Source organism: Nycticebus coucang, chromosome 6 (genome assembly GCF_027406575.1).
Source record: "Nycticebus coucang isolate mNycCou1 chromosome 6, mNycCou1.pri, whole genome shotgun sequence".
NCBI classification, from domain to species: domain Eukaryota; kingdom Metazoa; phylum Chordata; class Mammalia; order Primates; family Lorisidae; genus Nycticebus; species Nycticebus coucang.
This window is the reverse complement of record NC_069785.1, coordinates 20,131,653-20,154,152: the sequence shown is the minus strand read 5'-3', so window position 1 is coordinate 20,154,152 and position 22,500 is coordinate 20,131,653. Positions and strand designations below refer to the sequence as shown.

At 39.8% G+C, this 22,500-nt stretch overlaps 1 long non-coding RNA gene across 3 annotated transcripts; it reads right to left on the bottom strand.

Moving 5' to 3' along the window:
- Nucleotides 1–305: 305 nt before the first annotated feature.
- Nucleotides 306–21,508, bottom strand: LOC128588074 (uncharacterized). Of its 3 annotated transcripts, none has more exons than XR_008380706.1 (3): nucleotides 21,242–21,508; nucleotides 12,881–13,156; nucleotides 306–372 (listed from the first exon to the last, which is right to left on the bottom strand). It is a non-coding gene; the product is annotated as an uncharacterized LOC128588074 (long non-coding RNA). The 3 variants fall into 3 exon arrangements; XR_008380704.1 differs by lacking the exon at nucleotides 306–372 and adding an exon at nucleotides 7,951–8,349; XR_008380705.1 differs by lacking the exon at nucleotides 306–372 and adding an exon at nucleotides 12,507–12,615.
- Between the last annotated feature and the right edge of the window lie 992 nt (nucleotides 21,509–22,500).

The window sequence follows — 22,500 nt, the reverse complement described above, 5'->3', positions numbered from 1 at the left end:
CGAATATTTATAACAACTTTATCCATCATTGTCAAAACAAATGTGTCCAAAACTTATGTCTCCATAAAAACCTACACTTAAATGTTTATAGGAGCTTTGTTCATAATTGTCAAAACATAGAAGCAACCAAAATGTCTTTTCTTGCCATTGTACGGATAAATAAACTGGGTGCATATAGATATTGGAATGCTATTCAGTTCTAAAAAGAAATGAGCTATGAATCCATGAAAAGACATGAACGTACCGTAAATACATATTACTAAGTGAAAGAAGCCAATCTGGAAAGGCTGCATACTGTATCATTCCAAATATGTGACATTCTATAAAAGGCAAAACTATGATGACAGCAAAAGGATCAGGAGTTCCCAGGGGCTGGAGGGGAGAGAGGGATGAATAGTCACAACACAGAGGATTTTTAGGCAATGAAACTATGCTGTATGATACTACAGTATAACGACAGAAACATGTCATTATACGTTTGTTAAAACCTACAGAATGTACAAAACTAAGAGTGAACCCTAATATACACTATGCACATTGGATGATAATGATGTCATGGTAAGTTCGTCAATTGTAAGGAGTGTACCGCCTTGGTGCAGGATGTAGTTAGTGGGGGAGGCCATGCACATATGGGGGCAGAGAGGGTGTGGGAACTCTCTGTACCTTCAGCTCAATTATTACTGTGAAGCTAAAACTGCTCTAAAAAATAAAGTCTATTTTTAAAAATTCACTGTTCTTGTATTAGTGTTCCCCAACTATTCAGCTTATTCTTTGAATTGTTCACCTAATAATACAGGTTTTGGGGAGAGAATATTAAATATATCCATTTTTATCAGGATTTCTTAATCCTGAACACTATTGCCTATATTCACATTCATTGCCTGATCCCAAATGCAATATAGACCTATTTGTAGGCCATCTCTTTTTTTTTTTGAGACAGACTCTTACTTTGTCGCCCTCAATAGAGTGCTATGGTGTCACAGCTCACAGCAACCTCCAGCTCTTGGGCTTAGGCGATTCTCTTGCCTCAACCTCCTAAGTAGCTGGGAGGCGCCTGTCACAATGCCCATCACTACAGGCACCCGTCACAACGCCTGGCTAGTTTTTTGTTGCAGATTGGCCTGGGCCAGGTTCGAACCTGCAACCCTCGGTATATGGGACTGGCGCCCTACTCACTGAGCCACAGGCACCACCCTGTATGCCATCCTTTAATTCTGTAAAATACTGACATGATCCGAGCAGCGTGGTAGGAGAACAAAGCATGCTGTGGGTTTTTTTGTTTGTTTTTTTGAGACAGCATCTCATTATGTCGCCCTCAGTAGCGTGCTATGGCATCACAACTCACAGTAACCTCAAACTCCTGGGCTCAAGCAATTCTCCTGCCTCCACCTCCCAAGTAGCTGAGACCACAGGCACCTGCCACAATGTGTGGATATTTTTTGTTGCAGTTGTCATTGTTGTTTAGCTGGCCCGGGCCAGGTTCAAACCCACCAACTTCGTGTATGTGGTTGGTGCTACAACCACTGTGCTATGAGCTCCGAGTCAGCATGTTCCTTTTTATATTTTATAAACCAGGTACAAAGTAGGATCACAGGATCAAAATGGAAAAATATCGTTTGCCCCATAAACATCCAGAAATAACTAGAACTTCAGCAGGAATAAAACATTATGTGCTTTAGATGCAGCAAAGTTCTTCTAGAGGTGGGAAGGAAAGCTAATATTTGCTGAAGACCTAGCATTCAGGCACTTGGTAGGTGTTTTGCGCTCACAATCTCATTTCATGCCTCTGGGATCATGCCTACCTTATGGCCAGGGACACTAAAGTTGCTCAAGGACATGCTGCTAGCTAGTGGCAGGAGCAGAAAGAAGCAAACCCAGATATTCCTGGCTCTGTGCCTTTTCTGCAGAGGACTACCCTGATCTGTATTTAGACACTCTGCCTCAATTTTCCTTGGCACTGCCTGGAGCTGTGCTCCACAGTAGGGCTCATTTTCAGTGATTCCAGATTTCCCATATTCTGAAACTTTCCTGTTGCTTGCAATATGCCTTATGTTCTTATGAAACTGCCCCAAACCAGGGTAATGGAAGTTTAATGGTTTTTTTGTTTGTTTTTTAAAAGAATTTTTTTTGTAGGGGCTAGATTTGAGGGGGTGTTGGATGACGGCAGTGAAGGAAGACTGGTTTTTTGCTCTGAATACTTCTGTAATGTTTGAATATTTTATGATTAAGACATACTCATGCATGGAAAAAAAAAAACAGCTTTCCAGGCAGATATGTGAAAACAAAGGGCCACAATGCAGTATATATTCTATTTTTATGATATAGTAATTTGAAGATAAAGACCTCTTTTGAGGGTGAAAAAGAGGACCAAGATTTCATTATACAGATATTTGCTTCTCTTTGTCCCTCACACCCTATACACAAAAACACAAACAAAAGCCTGTCATTGTTTCCCCTAGTGGAACAAGGATGACTAAGTGGCTGAATAAATCATTCAGAGTTACCAAAACTTCATTCCCAGTCATTCGACACCCTGTAGGGAGTACCATGTCAGAAATGTGCAGCTGTTAAAATCCCTACCACCTCCACATAAGAATTAAGGGATCTGAGGAATTAGGCAAGGGGTCAATACTACGTTCTCCAAGTGAAATACAGATGTTTCATTTAAACAGTTGTCCCATTAATTCGAGAGTGAAAATATGCTTCCCCCTTCCTTCTCCATAACTCTGGCACAGACTGTTTTCATAATAAATTGAAAGCCAAAAGATTGAAAATTTTAGAGTTCAATTTGCAAATTAGAATCTGATGAACTCATTAACAGTCTTGTAAACAACCCTCAAGTAAGGTTTGTGCTGGTAAACTGAAGTGCTGTGGGGTTAATTTCTTAGAGATGAATAAGGGTTTAACAACCTCCCCTGATGATTCAGTCTCTGCTGAGAAGCATTTGCACAGAAAAGAAGGACAAAGGAGGCAGAGCACAACACCCCCCCTCTGGGACAGAACTCACACTGCCTTGAAACCACATTACCACCAGTGTACTGTGACACTTCTACTTATTCCATGTAGTTATTCTGACAACAATTCCCTCCTTAGGTGGCGAGAGCACCTCAAAACTCTTTTCAACCTTCAGCATTTGGCATCCTACTTCTCCCTGCTCACCTCACCTGAACAGCCTCTGCATCCACCAGTGCCTCCATCGTGAGGCAAATTTTGCATACATATGGGCACACACACACCATATACATGTGCACCTACACTTAATGTGTGTAGTGTGTGGATGTACGGTCAAAGTGCACAGACACAGGCGCTCCCATAAGGGTATGATACAGTTCCCTATTTTTACTACACCATGTCTAGATACACACACTCACCACTGTGTTCCAGTCGTCTGTAGTATTCAGGACAGGGGCATGTGTGCAGGTTTGTAGCCTGGGAGCAACAGGCAACCCATATAGCCTAGGTGGGGAGTAGGTTCTACCATCAGGTATGTGTAAGCACACGCTATGACGTTCACACAGAGATGAAATCACTAACACCGCATTTCTGTGAGCGTACCCCTTTGTTAAGCGACAACACGTGACTATGTGTGTATAGGGATATACAAAATATTACATGTTAACGAAATATTCTCTATAAAATTCTTTATAAAATTTTGTAATGAATATTTTGTAAATAAAGGTACATTTAGCTACAATTTCCCATTTTCCCTATGAATGATGACTTTAGGAGTAACTTTTGGGACACCCTGTTTATATTTATATTCCTATGTCTTAAAAAACTGCAGGCCTATAGAGCAGATTTTCCTTTGGCCTGGCTTTCTTGTTTTCTTTCTGGTCCTTTTAAAATTATCAATTACTGGCTAATAAGCTTTTTTTTTTATTTTATAAATTTTTAGATCTAATGATATGTATCAGATCTACTTAATAAGTTGAGTACATTTGCTGAAATCACTGTAGCACCTCTTTAATTAAATCCACCTATTTGATAGGTTTACTTCATTTTTTTTCTAATTTTTAACACTTTTTGGTAGCTATATTTTTTAGGGAGTTTCTTGATTTATTGATTTAGGTTGTTTTTTTTTTTTAAAGGAGCAGAAATGTATTACTTTACAGAACAACAAATATAGCATTGGGGTGGTTTTGGAGTTGATTAATTCAGTGGCTCAATGTTGTCAAGGACACGGATTCTTTCCATTTGATCCCTGGTCATCCCAACTGAATTAGCTTTTATACTCCAGCTGTCCCTTCATGGTCTTCTCAGCAGCTTCCCTTCCTGATGATTATTCTTGGATCCCCCGCCCCTCACACCAACACACAGTTCCTGTTGCCTGCTCCTGTTTCCCTATTTACAGGAGTCTTGCCTCAGGAGATCTGAGGTCTGGGACTTTGCAGCCCTAGTCCAGCCTCCACCCTGTCCTCCTGGAAGACTATCTGATCTGACTCTGGCTGGCGTATCTTCATTCAAATCTTGAATTAAACCCGTAAGCAGCACAGGGGTGGAATCATTGTCTTTTCCTTATTACTTTGCACACCATCCTTCCTTGCCTCCTAGGACATCTGACTCCCCTGGGTTTTCTGGGCCTCCAGGATGCCCTGATGTTTTTCCCTGGAATCTCCCAAGGTCATACTGGCACTTCTCACGGAATATTCCCTCCTCTAGGAAAATCACTCATTTTGTGACTTCCCCTCTCACCCCTTTGAATGTGTCTTGACCTTACCTAAATAGAGACTTGGGTCCCATCTTAAACCACATCCTGTCACCTGGATATTCTATCCTTACTTTGAATTGAATTTGCCCTAAGCTGAATGTCCCCTTCTTCCCTGCCCAGACCTTTCACCGTGTATAAGCTGTTAACATTATTATTCTATTTAAATATTGTTTAAAGATAAAAACTGAAAAATAGTGGGATTATAATCAGTATAAACTACCTTTTAAAAAATATATAGATCAAAAATGAAGATGATTCTGTCTCTAAGATTATTAAAAAAGATATAAAAAATGGGACGGTGCCTGTGGCTCAAAGGAGTAAGGCACCGGCCCCATATGCCAGAGGTGGGGGGTTCAAACCCAGCCCTGGCCCCCCCCCAAAAAAAAGATATAAAAAATGAAGATGAAAATTGCTGGGGCTTACATTTATTTATGAGACACATTGAAGTAAATAAAATAAATAGGAGAACAACAGCTCTAGCTTCAAAGGGAAAAGGGCTGAATTTTGGACATAACAGTTACATGCAATGTGTAATTTATTTTTCCTTTTTTCTTTTTTTTTTTTTTGCAGTTTTTAGCAAGGGCTGGGTTTGAACCCGCCACCTCTGGTATATGGGGCTGGTGCCCTATTCCTTTGAGCCACAGGCACCACCCCTTCCTTTTTTCTTTTTCCTAGTTTTTGGAATAAAAAAACTACAGAAGATATTATTGGGATAATTGGGAAAATCTGAATATGGACTTTATGTGCTAGATACTATTATTGTATTAATGTTAAGTTTTCTGAGATATTTTATGACTATGTAGGAGGACTATGTCCTTGCTTTTAGTAGAAATGTGCTGAAGTTTTCTTTTTTTTTTTGAGACGTAGTCTCACTTTGTCACCACCAGTAGAGTGCTATGGCATCATAGCTCACAGCAACCTCTAAACTCTTGGTCTCAAGCGATTCTCTTGCCTCAGCCACCTGAGTAGCTGGGACTACAGGTGCCCGCCTGTAAAAATGCCCAGCTATTTTTAGAGATGCGGTCTCGCTCTTGCTCAGGGTGGTCTTGAACCCATGAGCTCAGGCAATCCACTCGCCTCAGCCCTTCAGAGTGCTAGGATTATAGGAGTGAGGCACTTCAACTGGCATGTGCTGAAGTATTTTGGAATGAAGTGTCACAGTGTCTATAATTAACTCTTAAATGGTTCAGCAAAAAATTCTTTAAAAATACAAAGAAAGAAGGTAAATGCAGTGAAATTTAATTGATGAATCTAAGAGAATAAACATGTGGTGTTGTACTACTTGGAACTTTTCTGCATGTCTGAAATTTTTCAAAATAAAAAGTTGGTGGGGGGCGGCGCCTGTGGCTCAGTCGGTAAGGCGCTGGCCCCATATACCGAGGGTGGAGGGTTCAAACCCGGCCCCGGCTGAATTGCAACCAAAAAAATAGCTGGGCGTTATGGCGGGCTCCTGTAGTCCCAGCTACTCGGGAGACTGAGGCAAGAGAATCACTTAAGCCCAGGAGTTGGAGGTTGCTGTGAGCTGTGTGATGCCACGGCACTCTACCCAGGGCCATAAAGTGAGACTCTGTCTCTGAAAAAAAAAAAAAGTTGGTGGGACTGTAAACTAATACAACCCTTTTGGTAGAAAGTATGGAGATGGGGCGGCGCCTGTGGCTCAGTGAGCAGGGCGCCGGCCCCATATACCGAGGGTGGCGGGTTCGGACCCGGCCCTGGCCAAACTGCAACAACAAAAAAAAATAGCTGGGCGTTGTGGTGGGCGCCTGTAGTCCCAGCTACTCGGGAGGCTGAGGCAGGAGAATCACCTAGGCCCAGGAGTTGGATGTTGCTGTGAGCTGTGTGACGCCACGGCACTCTACCGAGGGTGATAAAGTGAAACTCTGTCTCTACAAAAAAAACAAAGAAAAGAAAGTATGGAGATGCCTCAAAGAACTCACATTAGATCTGCCATTTGATCCTGAAATCCCATTACTAGGCATCTATCATAAGGACATTTGCACTGGCTGCTTATTGCAGATCGATTTACAATTGCTAAAATGTGCAAACAACCTAAATATCCACCAGCCCAGGAATGGATTAACAATCATATATGTAGACCATGGAATACTATTCAGCCATTAAAAAAGATGGAGACTTTACATTTTTGTTGTTGTTGATAATGAATTACATTTTATTTATTTATTTACTGTTGGGGATTCATTGAGGGTACAAAGAACCAGGTTACACTGATTGCATTTGTTAGATAAAGACCATCTGACAATTGTGTACTGCCCCCAAAAGGTGTGCTACACACCATGACCCCCTACCCCTGCCCTCCTTCCCTTTCTCCTCTCCCCTTCCCCTACCTCTCACCAAGGACTAGGTCATTAATTGCCCTCATATCAGGATTGAGTACATAGGATTCTTGCTTCTCCATTCTTATGATGCTTTACTAAGAATAATGTGTTCCACTTCCATCCAGGTTTATACAAAAGATATAAAGTCTCATTAGAACTTTCAAAGAACTCAGACCAGACTTTACATCTTTTGTATTAACCTGGACTGACTTGAAACACATTTTTCTTACTAAAGTATCACAAGAATGGAGAAGCAAGAATCCAATGTACTCAATTCTCATATGAAGCCAGTAGATGATCTAATACACACCTACATAACAGAAAACTCAAATCAATTCAAGGAGGGCGTTAGGAGAATGAGGAGCAAGGAGAGGGGAGGAGGAAGGGGGATGGGTGTGCTCCCACTTAAGGCACAATGTTAGGGTATATGGCACACCTCTTGGGAGCAGGACATAATTATAAGAGGGACTTTACCTAACAAATGCAAACATTGTAACTTAATTCTTTGTACCTTCAATTAACCTGAAACAATAAAAACAAATAAATAAAAACAAAAAAATAGGCTCAACACTTGTAGTTCACTGGCTAGGGCACCAGCCACATATACCGGAGCTGTCAGGTTCGAATCCAGCCCAGGCCTGCCAAACAACAACTACAACTACAACCAAAAAAATAGATGGGCATTGTGGCAGGTGCCTGTTGTCCCAGCTACGTGAGGCTGAGGCAAGAGAATTGCTTAAGCCCAAGAGTTGGAGTTGTGAGTTGTGAGTTGTGATGGCACAGCACTCTACCCAGGGCAACAGCTTGAGACTCTGTCTCAAAAAAATAAATAAATAAAATAATAATAAAAATTTGGAAAAAAGCTGTGACAGGTGAGGAAAATCACTTTTCTGACTCAAGGACTATGTGTGCATGTCTGTGTGTGTATATGTAAAGGGTATCAAGGTTTAAGTTTATATTTAGAAACTTCAGAGGTACAATCATTCGAGAAAGCAGATGAGATCATTGTCCATTTAAAACTTCCATTAACAGTCTAATGGGTGGAAAGGCTGGTTAGTGATACTGCTTCCTGAAGGCAGGGGCTGCATCAGTCCCCTTTCTGAAGCCTCCATCACTTGCACAGAGCCCTGTTCTGTGGGCTACATCTCACTGTAGTAACTATGCTCAGATAACTGCGCAGCTGGCTTGGTTCTGTCTTTCAGGCTGGATCATCATGGGAGGTGGGAAATAACATGTGGTCCTGCCAATTGTCAGGTTCAGGTCTAGATTTTCACACACTTCATCTCATTCCATCTGCACAGCCTCCTGGTGAGGAAGAAATTACCATTCACATCTACAAATGAGAAAATGAAGCTTACAAAGACCGGACGCAGTGGCTCAGCCTTGTAATCCTAACAATTTGGGAGGCCAAGGTGGGCAGATCACCTGAGTTCATGAGTTTGAGATCTGCCTGAGCTAAAGTGAGGCCCCCATCTCTAAAAATAGACAGGCGTTGTGGTGGGAGCCTGTAGTCACAGCTACTCAGGAGGCTGAGGCAAGAGAATCGCTTGAGACCAAGAGTTAGTTAGAGGTTGCCATGAGCTAAGATCCCAGGGCACTCTACTGGGGGTGACAAAGTCAGACTCTGTCTCACAAAAAAAAAAAAAAAGGAGCTTGCAAGTGGTTAAGTTTTCACCCAGAGTCACAAATCAGATGTACATGGTAGAACTGGGATTCAAATAGGGTTTTTCCATTAGAGAAAATGTAACAAATACTGTAAGGAAAGGAAGGGGAAGAGGAAAGAGAAGGGAAAAGAAAAGGGAAAAGGGAAGAGGGAAGGGGGAATGGAGGAAGGAGAGAAGGGAGGAAAGGGAAGGGAAAAAAAACCAATGAAAAATAGAAAATGAAGAGAGAGAAGGGAACCCACCCACCTCCAAATATAAATTTGGCCTACCTGATTTAATGCTGCTCTAATTGAGATAGGACATGCAAATCCTAGATAGTTTATAAAATTTGTGACCAGGTTTCACAATATACCTGCCAATTTGCTATGGAGAAGCTGAGGTTCTCTGTGTTTGCGTCCATCTACTAGGGACTGCCACAAATCAGTGCTGCCCACCATGTTGTTGACACAAGTCCAGTCAAACAGTTTGGCTGAATTATTTCCTGCTCACTATCACTGAATTAAAGAACTATGAGGTGCACGGCTACAGCAGCTCCCCTCCAGTGTATGGGTCTGTTCAATGCTTGTTTTCTTGCCTTTCTTAAAGTGGCAATGTTAGGATTTCGGGAGGTGTTTTTGCTTTGTTTTTCAGAAAGTAACTTAGGAATTAATTTCCTGAAATTTTTTTAAATTTCCTGAATTTCAATTATCTTGTTTCTTACAGTTGATCCTTCTAATCCTTCACTTTTTCAATATTCTGGGTATAAATCAGCACATTGTACCCCATAAATGCAGTAATGTACGCAGTTATGATCTAATAAAAAAATAAAGTAAAAATATAACTAACAAATATTTAAAAAATGTATTCTGGGTATGACTTTAAGTTTACTGTTTTTTTTTTTTCTTTTTGAAAATAATAATGGAAATTAGATATGGGCTTTATTAGCATTTTTTCTTGTCCAAGGAAAGGTTATTTTAAAATTTAAAGATAACATTTTTATCAAATCAAAATCCATAACAAGAGCTATTACTGTTGATATGCCAAAAATTGTGCTAAGTGACTTCTGTGTATTATATCATTTGCTTCTTGCAACAACCTTGTGAGTTGGGCCGGGTGCAGTTGCCCATGCCTGTCATTCTAGCCCTCTGGAAAGTGGAGGCAGGTGGATTGCTTGAGCTCAGGAGTTTGAGACCAGTCTGAGCAAGAGTGAGACCCTGTCTCTACTAAAAATAGAAAAAAAAAAAAAAAAGCTAGCCAGGCACAGTGGTCGGTGCCTAGAGTTCCAGCTGCTTGGGAGGCTGAGGCGAGAAGATCACTTGAGCCCAAGAGTTTGAGGTTGCTGTGAGCTATGATGCCACGGCATTCTACCAAGGGTGATAAACTGAGACTCTGTTAAAAAAACAAACAACAACAACAACAACAAACCCTTGTGAGTAGATATTCTTCTGACCCCTTAGGGGCAGTTAAGTAACTTGACAGCTAACAGGCAGCAGCGCTACAGGTAAGACAAACTCAAATCTAGCTAATACTAGGACTAATACTTGGACTAAAAGTCCAAGTTCTTAATTCCAGCAGCTTCCTAATTCTAAAAACATACATGTTTATTGTAAAAATATTTGGAAAATTTGGAAAGTCTGAAGAAGAATTAAATGTGTTATGAAATTCTATCAAAAGTAATTCCTGGTGGCACTTGTGGCTCAGTGAGTAGGGTGCTGGCCCCATATACTGGGGGTGGCAGGTTCAAACCTGGCCCCGGCTGCAAAAAAAAATAGCTGGGTGTTGTGGTGGGCGCCTGTAGTCCCAGCTACTCGGGAGGCTGAGGCAAGAGAATCGCCTAAGCCCAAAAGCTGGAGGTTGCTGTGAGCTGTGACGCAACAGCACTCTACCAAGGGCGACAGAGTGAGACTCTGTCTCTTAAAAAAAAAGAAATTACCAGTAATATTGTCTTTCAGCTTTTCAGGTGATTCTCTTGCCTCAGCCTCCCGAGTAGCTGAGACTACAGGAGCCCGCCACAACGCCCGGCTATTTTTGTTGTTGTTGTTGCAGTTTGGCCAGGGCTGGGTTTGAATCCACTACCCTTGGTATATGGAGCCGGCGCCTTTTTTTTTTTTTTTTAAGACTTAGTCTCAAGCTATCTCTGTGAGTAGGGTGCTGTGGAATCATAGCTCACAGAAACCTCCAACTCGGACTCAAGAGATCCTCTTGCCTCGCTTTTTTCTATGTTTAGTAGAGACAGGGTCTCACTTTTGTTCAGGCTGGTCTCAAACTCCTGAACTCAAGCAATCCACCTGCTTCGGCCTCCTAGAGTGCTAGAACTACAGGCATGAGCCACTGTACAATACACATTTTTGGATCAAATGTCTGATTAAGAGGTTAACAATTTGGGGCTGGGCATGGTAGCTTATGCCTGTAATCCTAGCACTCTGGGAAGCCAAGGCAGGTGGATCTCCCAGAGCTTGAGTTCAAGACTAGTCTGAGCAAGAGTGAGACCCCAGTCTCTACCAAAAATAGAAAAAACTAGCCTGGTGTTGTGGTGAGTGCCTGTAGTTCCAGCAACTCAGGAAGCTGAGGTAAGAGGATGGCTTGCGTCCAAGAGTTTGAGGTTGCTGTGAGCTATGACACCATAGCACTCTACCCAGAGCAATGAAGTGCGACTCTGTTTCAAAAATAAAATTAAAATAAACCAATTTGGTATAGTATATACTTTAGCTATATAAGTTGTACATGCTGCAAAAAATCTAGCTGCCATAGAGAAAGTCCTCCTGAATACTTAAATATAGAAACCTAGCCTGACACAGCCCACTGGATTTGAGTTTATGCATCCCTGGAGGGAAACTACATGCCTGGGACTCAGTGCTGTGTATGGCACATACTGAGCATTCAGTAAATGTCTGCTGAATGAATGACAAAATTGTCCACTTTTCTTTGGCTCTTAATCTTCTTGCCCATACTTTACATTACAATTCTCATTTTTCCAGGGACATTTGAGTTCCCCTGTGTAGGCTAGGAGCTACGCTTTGGATGAGAAAAGTAGAGGGTTCTTGAAAAGTAGAGAGTTCAATTACAGAAATGAGAAATGGAAGAAGTTTATGAATAACCAGAGGGTTTTTTTTTTTTTTGAGATAGAGTCTCACCACTGTGGCATTATAAAGGACTGCGAACAGATGATAGGCTTAGCTGATAATTTCCTGACGAGAGGCAAAATAAATATCCAGAGACTAAGTGAGGCAGGACATACTACTGTAAAATCTAGAAACATAGGACCTGTTAGATCCTCCACAGTTCACATGGAAGTTCATTCATTTGTTCAATAACCTTTTAATTTGAATGCTTTCTATGTACAGGGAACTATGTTAGGTGCTAAAGATCCAAACTGGAGATTCAAAAGAATGAGAAACTTGAATATTAGGGGATATTCAGAGGAGAAAGTTGTACGAAAAATAGTTAGAGGTCAGCCTCTCTCCCTCAGCCCCCTCTCCTTCCTCTTGCTAAAAAACAAAAACAAAACAAAGAAATAATACTTAGAAACTCTCTCTCAGCCCTCCAAAGTCCTGGAGAAGTACTGGCTGCTCTCTTTTCTTTAACATATAAACTTAAAAGTATACCTCTGCTACTGTACAGAATTGACAGCAAGCATTTAGTAACTCTTTTGGGTGTGGGTGTGGGGGTGGGACAGAGTCTCAAGCTGTTGTCCTGGGTTAGAGTAGCATGGCATCACAGCTCACAGCAACCTCAGATTCTTGGGCTTAAGTGTTTCTCTTACCTCTATTTTTAGTAGAGATGGAGTCTCACTTTTGCTCAGTCTGGTCTTGAACTCCCAACGATCCACCGGCTCGGCCTCCCAGAGTGTGAGGACTACAGGGGTGAGCCACCGTGCCTGGCCACATTTAGAAACTTTAACAGTCAAGCCCAGAATCACCGGACTTCTCTAGTTGAAGAGAGTATAGACCACATGGTTGTTGTTCAACTCTAGTGGTATGTTGAACCTAGTGCATGCTGCATATTAGTCACAACTCTATTGTCAGTCCATGACAGACAGGAAATTAAAGCTATTGTGCTATATCACAGACCTTTGAAAAGCACTGATCTACAACACTCCGTCTCCACTTCATCTCTTACTTAGTCTTCCACCATTTCAATTTAGCATCTGCCCTCCCTACTCTGCTGAAAATGCCACAGGAAAGGTCACTCACCTCCTTAGGGCCAAATTCAGTGTATTCGGTGTCCTCATCATACATGGCATCTCTGCAGCATTTGGCACCTGTGCTCTGTAAAATCATGGAAAGTATGTTCTCCTCTCTGATGATTCCTTGTCTCCCATGCAGGCTTCTCTTGCTCTCCCTGCTCTTGGCCTGTTTCTCTTCTGCTACACACACAGATTTTTCCTGGGTATCTTATTGATGGCTCCATGACTTTAACTATATGCTTCCAATCTCCAAATCTATTTCCAGGATTATAAACTTGATGTGCTTAAAACATTTACAAAAGAAACCAGTTTAAAGTTTTTAAAAGTAAGATAAACAGAGAATCAAGTTTTTTCATTTACAATTGTTTTCAAAGTTACACATTATTTAGCTCTAGAAGCCATTTTTATTCCAAATAAAATCTTGTATGAAATTCAAATATATAAAAGCAGTTTCTTTGACTGAAATAAATCTGAGAGGTCCTGGCTTTTATCTATTCAGTCCTTTACTTTCTGGGCCTTGTTAGGTAATTTCTAAGATACGGGGTTTCTTTATTGTTTTTTCTTTTCTTTCTTATTCATTTATTTATTTATTTTGTGATAGAATTTATGTTGCCCTCAGTAGAGTGCTGTGCCATCACAGCTCACAGCAACTTCCAACTGTTGGGTGTAAGTGATTCTCTTGCCTCAGCCTCCCAAGTAGCTGGGACTACAGGCGCCCACCACAATGCCAGACTATCTTTTTTTGCTGTAGTTGTCATTGTCAGTTAGCAGGCCTGGGCTGGGTTCAAACCTGCCAGTCCCTGTGTACGTGGCTGGTGCCGTAACCACTAAGGGGTGGGTGCCTAGCCATTATTTATTTATTTTTAAAGACAGACTCTTATTGGCCTAAGTCTAGCTCACAGCAACCTCAAACTCCTGGGTTCAAGCCTGCCTCAGCCTCCTGAATACTCGGGACTACAGAAACCCGCCACATCTGGCTAATTTTTCTGTTTGTAGTAGAGACAGGGAATTGCTCTTCCTTAGGCTGGTCTTGAACTACTGAGCTCAAGGGATCCTCCTATTGCATCTTTACCCACTGACTAAAAACAGTTCCTTCGATTATGTAGATAGCCAATAAAGCATGATCAGCAGCAGTACCTATGGCTTTGTCACCAACAGAAATCTCTAGCATGTTCATGTCACATTGCAGAGACCTCAAAGTTTGATTTATATTCATCTAAATACTGTGGCAGTTATGAGATTGCTGCTAGATATTATGTACTGTGTTAATAAAGGATACATATTACGATATCACCAAGTTTTTTATATATTCAAAAACATTATTCTGAGGAGTTCATAGACTGTACCAGACTGGGGTCTTCAGAAAAGATTAGAAAGATCTGTAGAAACTCTGCTTGGTGCCTGTGGCTCAAGCGGCTAAGGCATCAGCCACATACATCTGAGCTGGCAGGTTTGAATCTAGCCCGGGGCCTGCCAAACAATGACGGCTGCAACCAAAAAATAGCCAGGTGTTGTGGCAGGCGCCTGTAGTCCCAGCTACTTGGAAGGAGGAGGCAGGAGACTCGCTTGAGCCCAGGAGTTTGAGGTTGCTGTGAGCTGTGAAGCCATGGCACTCTACCCAGGGTGACAGCTTGAGGCTCTGTCTCAAAACAAACAAAAAAAGATCTGTAGAAACTCAGGACTCCATGACAATTACCCACATAGAACATAGAGCCTTCTCCAAAATGATTTAATGGAAGTAATTAAAAGGCCCTTTTTGTCCTTGATATTAAGGAGATATTCTCAGTGAAGAAAGAAACTATTAGAACCTTATTACGAATAACAATCCTACATTTGAAAAGAAACTTTTTTTTTTTTTTTAATATTTATTTCCTCTAAGTACTGTTTAAAACAACTCACTTCTAGAAAATCTTTTCTTTTTTGGATTCTTTGATGGATCCCTCAATGCCTACTCAAATGCTTATCAATGAATACTTACTCGTTCACAGGTCTATTTTGTCTTTCCAACTGGATTATAAAAGTGCCCTTGAATTTATTTCTCAGGATGGCCAGAATAGTGTTCTACAAATAGACATTCAATGTTTCCTGACCAGTGTAAGGCCTTTCAGAAGAGTAAACTTATTTACCATAAAAGCAAGGTTAAAAAACAATATGATTAAAGTATTTTATTAGGGGGAGGCAAAAAAAAAAAAAAAAAGAAAAAGAAGAAAGGAAAAGAGGAACCTTTGCTTCTGCATGGTTGTGAAAGGAATTAAGACATTATGTTTATAAATAGCTTTTATGTACTAGTAAGGATTAAAAATCTTCTTTAATAGACAGTGATCTTTTAGATGACCTGAAAATTCTGTTTTCTATCACCAGCAAAGAATGTGCCAGGCTTTCTCTAAGGAGCAGAATTTGTGATAAAACACACTGCTAAATGAAGTTCTTTCTAAAACCTTTAATACAGGAATTTAGCCATGGCTTATATGTGGACAAGTTTTATCACAAAAGCTCAAGAATAGAAGAGAAAAATACAATGAAGACTTTTTAAACTATAGGGTATTCCATTTCAAAGATGCTATAACTATGGTAATTTTAAAATTTTCTTGATCCCATGCACAAACAAATAGCTGAGATGTCAGAAATCGAATTCAGAATCTGGATAGCAAATAAGATTGAATTAGAACTCCAAGCAGTAACCCAAAAGATATCTCAAGAATTCAACAAATTCAAAGACCAAATGACCAAAGATTTTGACACATTGAGACAAGAAGTTGCATCCCTCAAAGATCTGAAAAACACAGTAGAATCCCTCAGTAACAGAATGGAGCAAACAGAAGAAAGGATTTCTGACATTGAAGACAAAGTTTTCGAATGCTCCCAAACTCTCAAAGAGGATGAGAAATGGAGGGCAAAAACAGATCACTCTCTCAGAGAGCTCTGGGATAATTCGAAGAAAACCAATATTTGTCTTATAGGCATCCCCGAAAGCGACGAAGTGGCTTCACAAGGCACAGAGTCTCTTCTCCATGAGATTATGAAGGAGAACTTTCCAGACATGCCAAGAGATTCTGAAATTCAGATAGCAGACAGTTTCGGAACTCCAGCACGACTCAACCCGAATAAGACATCCCCAAGATACATCATAATCAATTTCACTAAAGTTAATAGGGGAGAAGGAGAAAATTCTGAAAGCTGCCAGACAAAAGAAAACCATTACATACAAGGGGAAGAATATTAGAATAACTGCAGATCTCTCTGCTGAAACCTTTCAAGCTAGAAGAGGATGGTCATCGACTTTTAATCTCCTAAAACAAAATAACTTTCAACCCAGGATCCTATACCCAGCTAAACTGAGTTTCACTTATGACGGAGAAATTAAATACTTCAATGACATTCACATATTGAAGAAAATTGCCCTAGCTAAACCAGCTCTCCAGGATATTCTCAGACCTATCCTCCATAAAGACCAGCGTAATCCTCCACCACAAAAGTAAACTCACCCAGAAAATTTTGATCAAATTCCAACTTCCACAGTCACAAAAGGATTAAAAATGTCCACTGGACTCTCAAAAGGCTTATCAATATTCTCAATTACTGTGAATGGTTTAAACTGTCCTCTAAAGAGGCATAGGTTGGCTGACTGGATACAAAAACTCAAGCCAGATATTTGCTGCATACAAGAATCGCATCTTACATTAAAAGACAAATATAGACTCAAGGTGAAGGGATGGTCATCTATATTCCAGGCAAATGGAAAGCAGAAAAAAGCAGGCGTTGCAATCCTGTTCGTAGACACAATAGGCTTTAAACCAAACAAAATAATTAAGGATAAGGATGGACACTGCACATTTGTTAAAGGTACTACTCAATATGATGAGATCTCTATTATTAATATTTATGCACCCAACCACAACACACCTCAATTTATAAGAGAAACTCTAACAGACATGAGCAACTCGATTTCCCCCACTTCCATAGTAGTTGGAGATTTTAACACCCCTTTAGCAGTGCTGGATAGATCCTCCAAAAAGAAGCTAAGCAAAGAAATTTTAGATTTAAACTCAACCATTCAACATCTGGATTTAACAGACATCTAGAGAACATTTCATCCCAACAAAACTGAATACACATTCTTCTCATCAGCCCACGGAACATATTCCAAAATCGACCATATCCTAGGCCACAAATCTAAACTCAGCAAATTTAAAAAAATAGAAATTATTCCTTGCATCTTCTCAGACCATCATGGAATAAAAGTTGAACTCAATAACAACTGGAACCTGCATATCCATACAAAAACATGGAAGCTAAACAACCTTATGCTGAAGGATAGATGGGTTATGGATGAGGTTAAGAAGGAAATCACCAAATTTTTGGAACAAAACAACAATCAAGACACAAATTACCAGAACCTCTGGGATACGGCAAAGGCAGTCCTAAGAGGGAAATTTATAGTACTGCAAGCCTTCCTCAAGAAAATGGAAAGAGAGGAAGTTAATAACTTAATGGGACATCTCAAGCAACTGGAGAAGAAAGAACACTCCAACCTCAAACCCAGCAGAAGAAAAGAAATAACCAAAATCAGAGCAGAATTAAATGAAATTGAAAACAAAAGAATTATACAACAGATCAATAAATCCAAAAGTTGGTTTTTTGAAAAGATCAATAAAATAGATAAACCTTTGGCCAACCTAACCAGGAAAAAAAGAGTAAAATCTCTAATTTCATCAATCAGAAATGGTAACGATGAAATAACAACAGACCCCTCAGAAATTCAAAAAATCCTTAACGAATACTATAAGAAACTCTACTCTCAGAAATATGAAAATCTGAAAGAAATCGACCAATACCTGGAAGTACGCCACCTACTAAAACTTAGCCAGAATGAAGTGGAAATGTTGAACAGGCCTATATCAAGTTCTGAAATGGCATCAACTATACAAAATCTCCTTAAAAAGAAAAGCCCAGGACCAGATGGCTTTACGTCAGAATTCTACCAAACCTTTAAAGAAGAACTAGTACCTATACTACTAAACCTCTTCCAAAATATAGAAAAAGAAGGAATATTACCCAACATATTCTACGAAGCAAACATCACCTTGATCCCCAAACCAGGGAAAGACCCAACTAGAAAAGGAAATTATAGACCAATATCACTAATGAATATTGATGCTAAAATAATAAGATCCTAACAAACAGAATCCAACAAAAAAAAAATTATATACCATGACCAAGTTGGATTTATCCCAGGGTCTCAAGGCTGGTTCAATATACGTAAATCTATAAATGTAATTCAACACATAAACAAACTAAAAAATAAGGACCATATGATTCTTTCAATTGATGCAGAAAAAGCTTTTGATAATATCCAGCATCCCTTCATGATCAGAACACTTAAGAAAATTGGTATAGAAGGGACATTTCTTAAACTAATAGAGGCCATCTACAGCAAACCCACAGCCAATATCATATTGAATGGAGTTAAATTGAAATCATTTCCACTTAGATCAGGAACCAGGCAAGGTTGTCCATTGTCTCCATTGCTCTTTAACATTGTCATGGAAGTTTTAGCCAATGTAATTAAGGAAGAAAAGGGGATCAAGGGTATCCACATAGGGTCAGAAGAGATCAAACTTTCACTCTTTGCAGATGATATGATCGTATATCTGGAAAACACTAGGGATTCTACTACAAAACTTTTAGAAGTGATCAAGGAATACAGCAATGTCTCAGGCTACAAAATCAACACCCATAAATCTGTAGCCTTTATATATACCAACAATAACCAAGCTGAAAAAACAGTCAAGGACTCTATTCCTTTCACAGTAGTGCCAAAGAAGATGAAATATTTGGGAGTATACCTAACAAAGGATGTGAAAGATCTCTACAAAAAGAACTATGAAACTCTTAAGAAAAGAAATAGCTGAAGATGTTAATAGATGTAAAAACATACCATGCTCATGGCTGGGAAGAATCAACATTGTTAAAATGTCCATATTACCCAAAGCAATATATAATTTTAATGCAATTCCTACTAAAGCTCCATTGTCATATTTTAAAGATCTTGAAAAAATAATACTTCGTTTTACATGGAATCAGAAAAAACCTCGAATAGCCAAAACATTACTCAGCAATAAAAACAAAGCAGGAGGAATCATGCTACCAGACCTGAGACTGTACTATAAATCCATAGTGATCAAAACATCATGGTACTGGCACAAAAGCAGAGAAGTAGATGTCTGGAACAGAATAGAGAACCAAGAGATGAATCCAGCTACTTACCGTTATTTGATCTTTGACAAGCCAATTAAAACATTCAGTGGGGAAAAGATTCCCTATTTAACAAATGGTGCTGGGTAAACTGGCTGGCAAACTGTAGAAGATTGAAACTGGACCCACACCTTTCACTATTAACTAGGATAGACTCTCACTGGATAAAAGATTTAAACTTAAGACATGAAACTATAAAAATACTTGGAGAAAGTGCAGGGAAAACTCTTGAAGGAATTGGCCTGGGTGAATATTTTATGAGGAGGACTCCCCAGGCAATTGAAGCACTATCAAAAATACACTCCTGGGACCTGATCAAACTAAAAAGCTTTTGCACAGCCAAGAACATAGTAAGTAAAGCAAGCAGACAGCCCTCAGAATGGGAGAAAATATTTGCAGGTTATACCTCCGATAAAGGTCTAATAACCAGAATCCACAGAGAACTCAAACGTATTAGCAAGAAAAGAACACGTAATCTCATCTCAGGGTGGGCAAGGGACTTGAAGAGAAACTTCTCTAAAGCAGACAGACGTACAATCTACAAACACATGAAAAAAAGCTCATCATCCTTAATCATCAGAGAAATGCAAATCAAAACTACTCTGAGATATCACCTAACCCCAGTAAGAGTAGCCCACATAACAAAATCCCAAAACCAGAGATGTTGGCGTGGATGTGGAGTAAAGGGCACACTTCTACACTGCTGGTGGGAATGCACACTAATACGTTCCTTCTGGAAGGATGTTTGGAAAATACTTAGAGACCTAAAAATAGACCTGCCATTCGATCCTATAATTCCTTTACTAGGTTTATACCCAGAAGACCAAAAATCACAATATAACAAAGACATCTGTACCAGAACGTTTATTGCAGCCCGATTCCTAATTACTAAGTCATGGAAGAAGCCCAAGTGTCCATCGACCCACGAATGGACTAGCAAATGGTGGTACATGTATACCATGGAATATTATGCAGCCTTAAAGAAAGATGGAGACTTTACCTCTTTCTTTTTTTTTTTTTTTTTTTTTTTTTTTTTTTTTTTTTAATTTGGCCGGGGCTGGGTTTGAACCCACCACCTCCGGCATATGGGACCGGCGCCCTACCTGCTGAGCCACAGGCACCGCCCGACTTTACCTCTTTCATGTTTACATGGATGGAGCTGGAACCTATTCTTCTTAGCAAAGTATCTCAGGAATGGAAGAAAAAGTATCCAATGTACTCAGCTCTACTATGAAGCTAAATTATAGCTTTCACATGAAGGCTATAACCCAACTATAGCACAAGACTATGGGGAAAGGGCCAAGGAAGGGGAAGGGAGGGGGGAGGTTTTGGTGGAGGGAGGGTAATGGAGTGGGGCCACATCTACGTGCATCTTAGAATGGGTACAGGCGAAACTTCCTAAATGCAGAATACAAATGCCTACATACAGTAACTAAGAAAATCCCATGAAGGCTACGTTGAACAGTTTGATGAGAGTATTTCAGATTGTATATGAAACCAGCACATTGTACCCCTTGATTGCACTAATGTACATAGCTATGATTTAACAATAAAAATAAATAAATTAAAAAAATAAATAAAATAAAATTTTCTTATCTATTGAAACAATTGTTATATGAAAATTGCTATAAAACAGGCTTATAAATCTAAATTCAAATACTGGACCTATGACTTTTTAGCCAATCATTTATTTTATCCTATCAAGTTACTTTATTAAAAATGGTTAGCATTTTTTCTATTCACCTTTACAAATATCCTATCGTCTTTCCTGAGCCATTCTGATGCTTAAATGATCTTAAATGTCAACAATACTAAAAATATAGTTCATATTTTCCAAATTGTTAAAACCTTGAACCCTTTCAATTATGAAATTAATCATTTCTCCTACATACCTCTGAATTATACCCACCCCAAATGCACTAGCCACTACTTTGAGTCAGGCCTCCAATTTCTTTCTCTTTCCATACATTCTCATCATGGTCATAAACAAGCAGATTTGTGTTTCATAAAGATTATGCCACTCCTGTGCTTAAAACACTGCACCAGCTCCTCAGCACACACAGGTTTTATGTTGCACCCCATAACATGGTATCCACAGCCCTCAATGACCTACCTCTCCTGTACTTCTCTCCTCACAATGCTTCACGCTTGACTCAGCAGCTGTAACGAACCATTTGTAGGGCCTCTACATGGCTCTTCTTTCTCCATGCCAATCCTTTCAATACTGTGAACTCTATCATCCTTCACAACCCACCTCAAACATTACTTCTTCTGTAAGGTCTTTTCCAAGCACATCCCAACTCCAAAGTTAATCAGTCCCTCCCCTAAATCTTGTAGTGATACATCACTGTCCTCACGGCTTGTATCATAATCACTTGTTTTATGTCCCTGCCTTCCTTGTATCATAGTAAGCTTTTTGAGACCAAGAAAGGTGCTTTGTGTTTGTTGAACTGAAGTGAATTTGATCTAATGATCTGAGTAACTGGGAAACAGAGAAGAGATATTTCCAGAGTGATTCATAGTAGCCAAGATGATCATGTTTCTCCACAGCAAACATAAATCTTGTTTCTTTAATCACCAGGATTACTAGACCCTCTTGGAATAGCACACAAAACGCAAACTGTCTCTTAAATGAAAATTATATCCACAAATCAATTAGTCAATATTTCATTTACATAATTTGAGCCAAATAATAAATATCACTTTTTCATCAAATTTACATTAGGTGCTTCTGGCTGACTACAAAATACACTTTACATTTTACCTTAAATCTTCTAACAGGAATAAAGTAGATTAGAGGATGGTTTATTTACATTGTACACCAGGAATAAGCACCTTTTTTTTTGTTGTTTTTTGAGACAGAGTCTCACTATGTCGCCCTCAGTAGAGTACTGTAGCGTTATAGCTCACAGCAACTTCACACTTGATCTTAGCCAAAAGGCTGAGAAGCGATGCACAGCAACCTCAAACTCTTGGGCTTAAGTCATTCTCTTGCCTCAGCCTTCCCAAGTAGCTGGAACTACAGGCGTCCACCAGAACACCTGGCTACATTTTGTTGCAGTTGTTGTTTAGCTGGCCCAGACTGGGTTTGAACCTGCCACCTTCAGTGCATGTGGCTGGCGCCATAACCATAGGTGCCGAGCCAGAAATAAGCATCTGCTGATCTTTATCATACACACACCAGGAGAAAAGTAGAATCCTGATATATTGGAAACAATTTATTTCATAAAATAATTTTTTTTTTTTTTTTAGAGACAGAGTCTCATTTTGTCACCCTCAGTAGAGTACTGTGACGTTACAGCTCACAGCACCCTCCAGCTCTTGGGCTTAGGCAATTCTCTTGCCTCAGCCTCCCAAGTAGCTGGGACTACA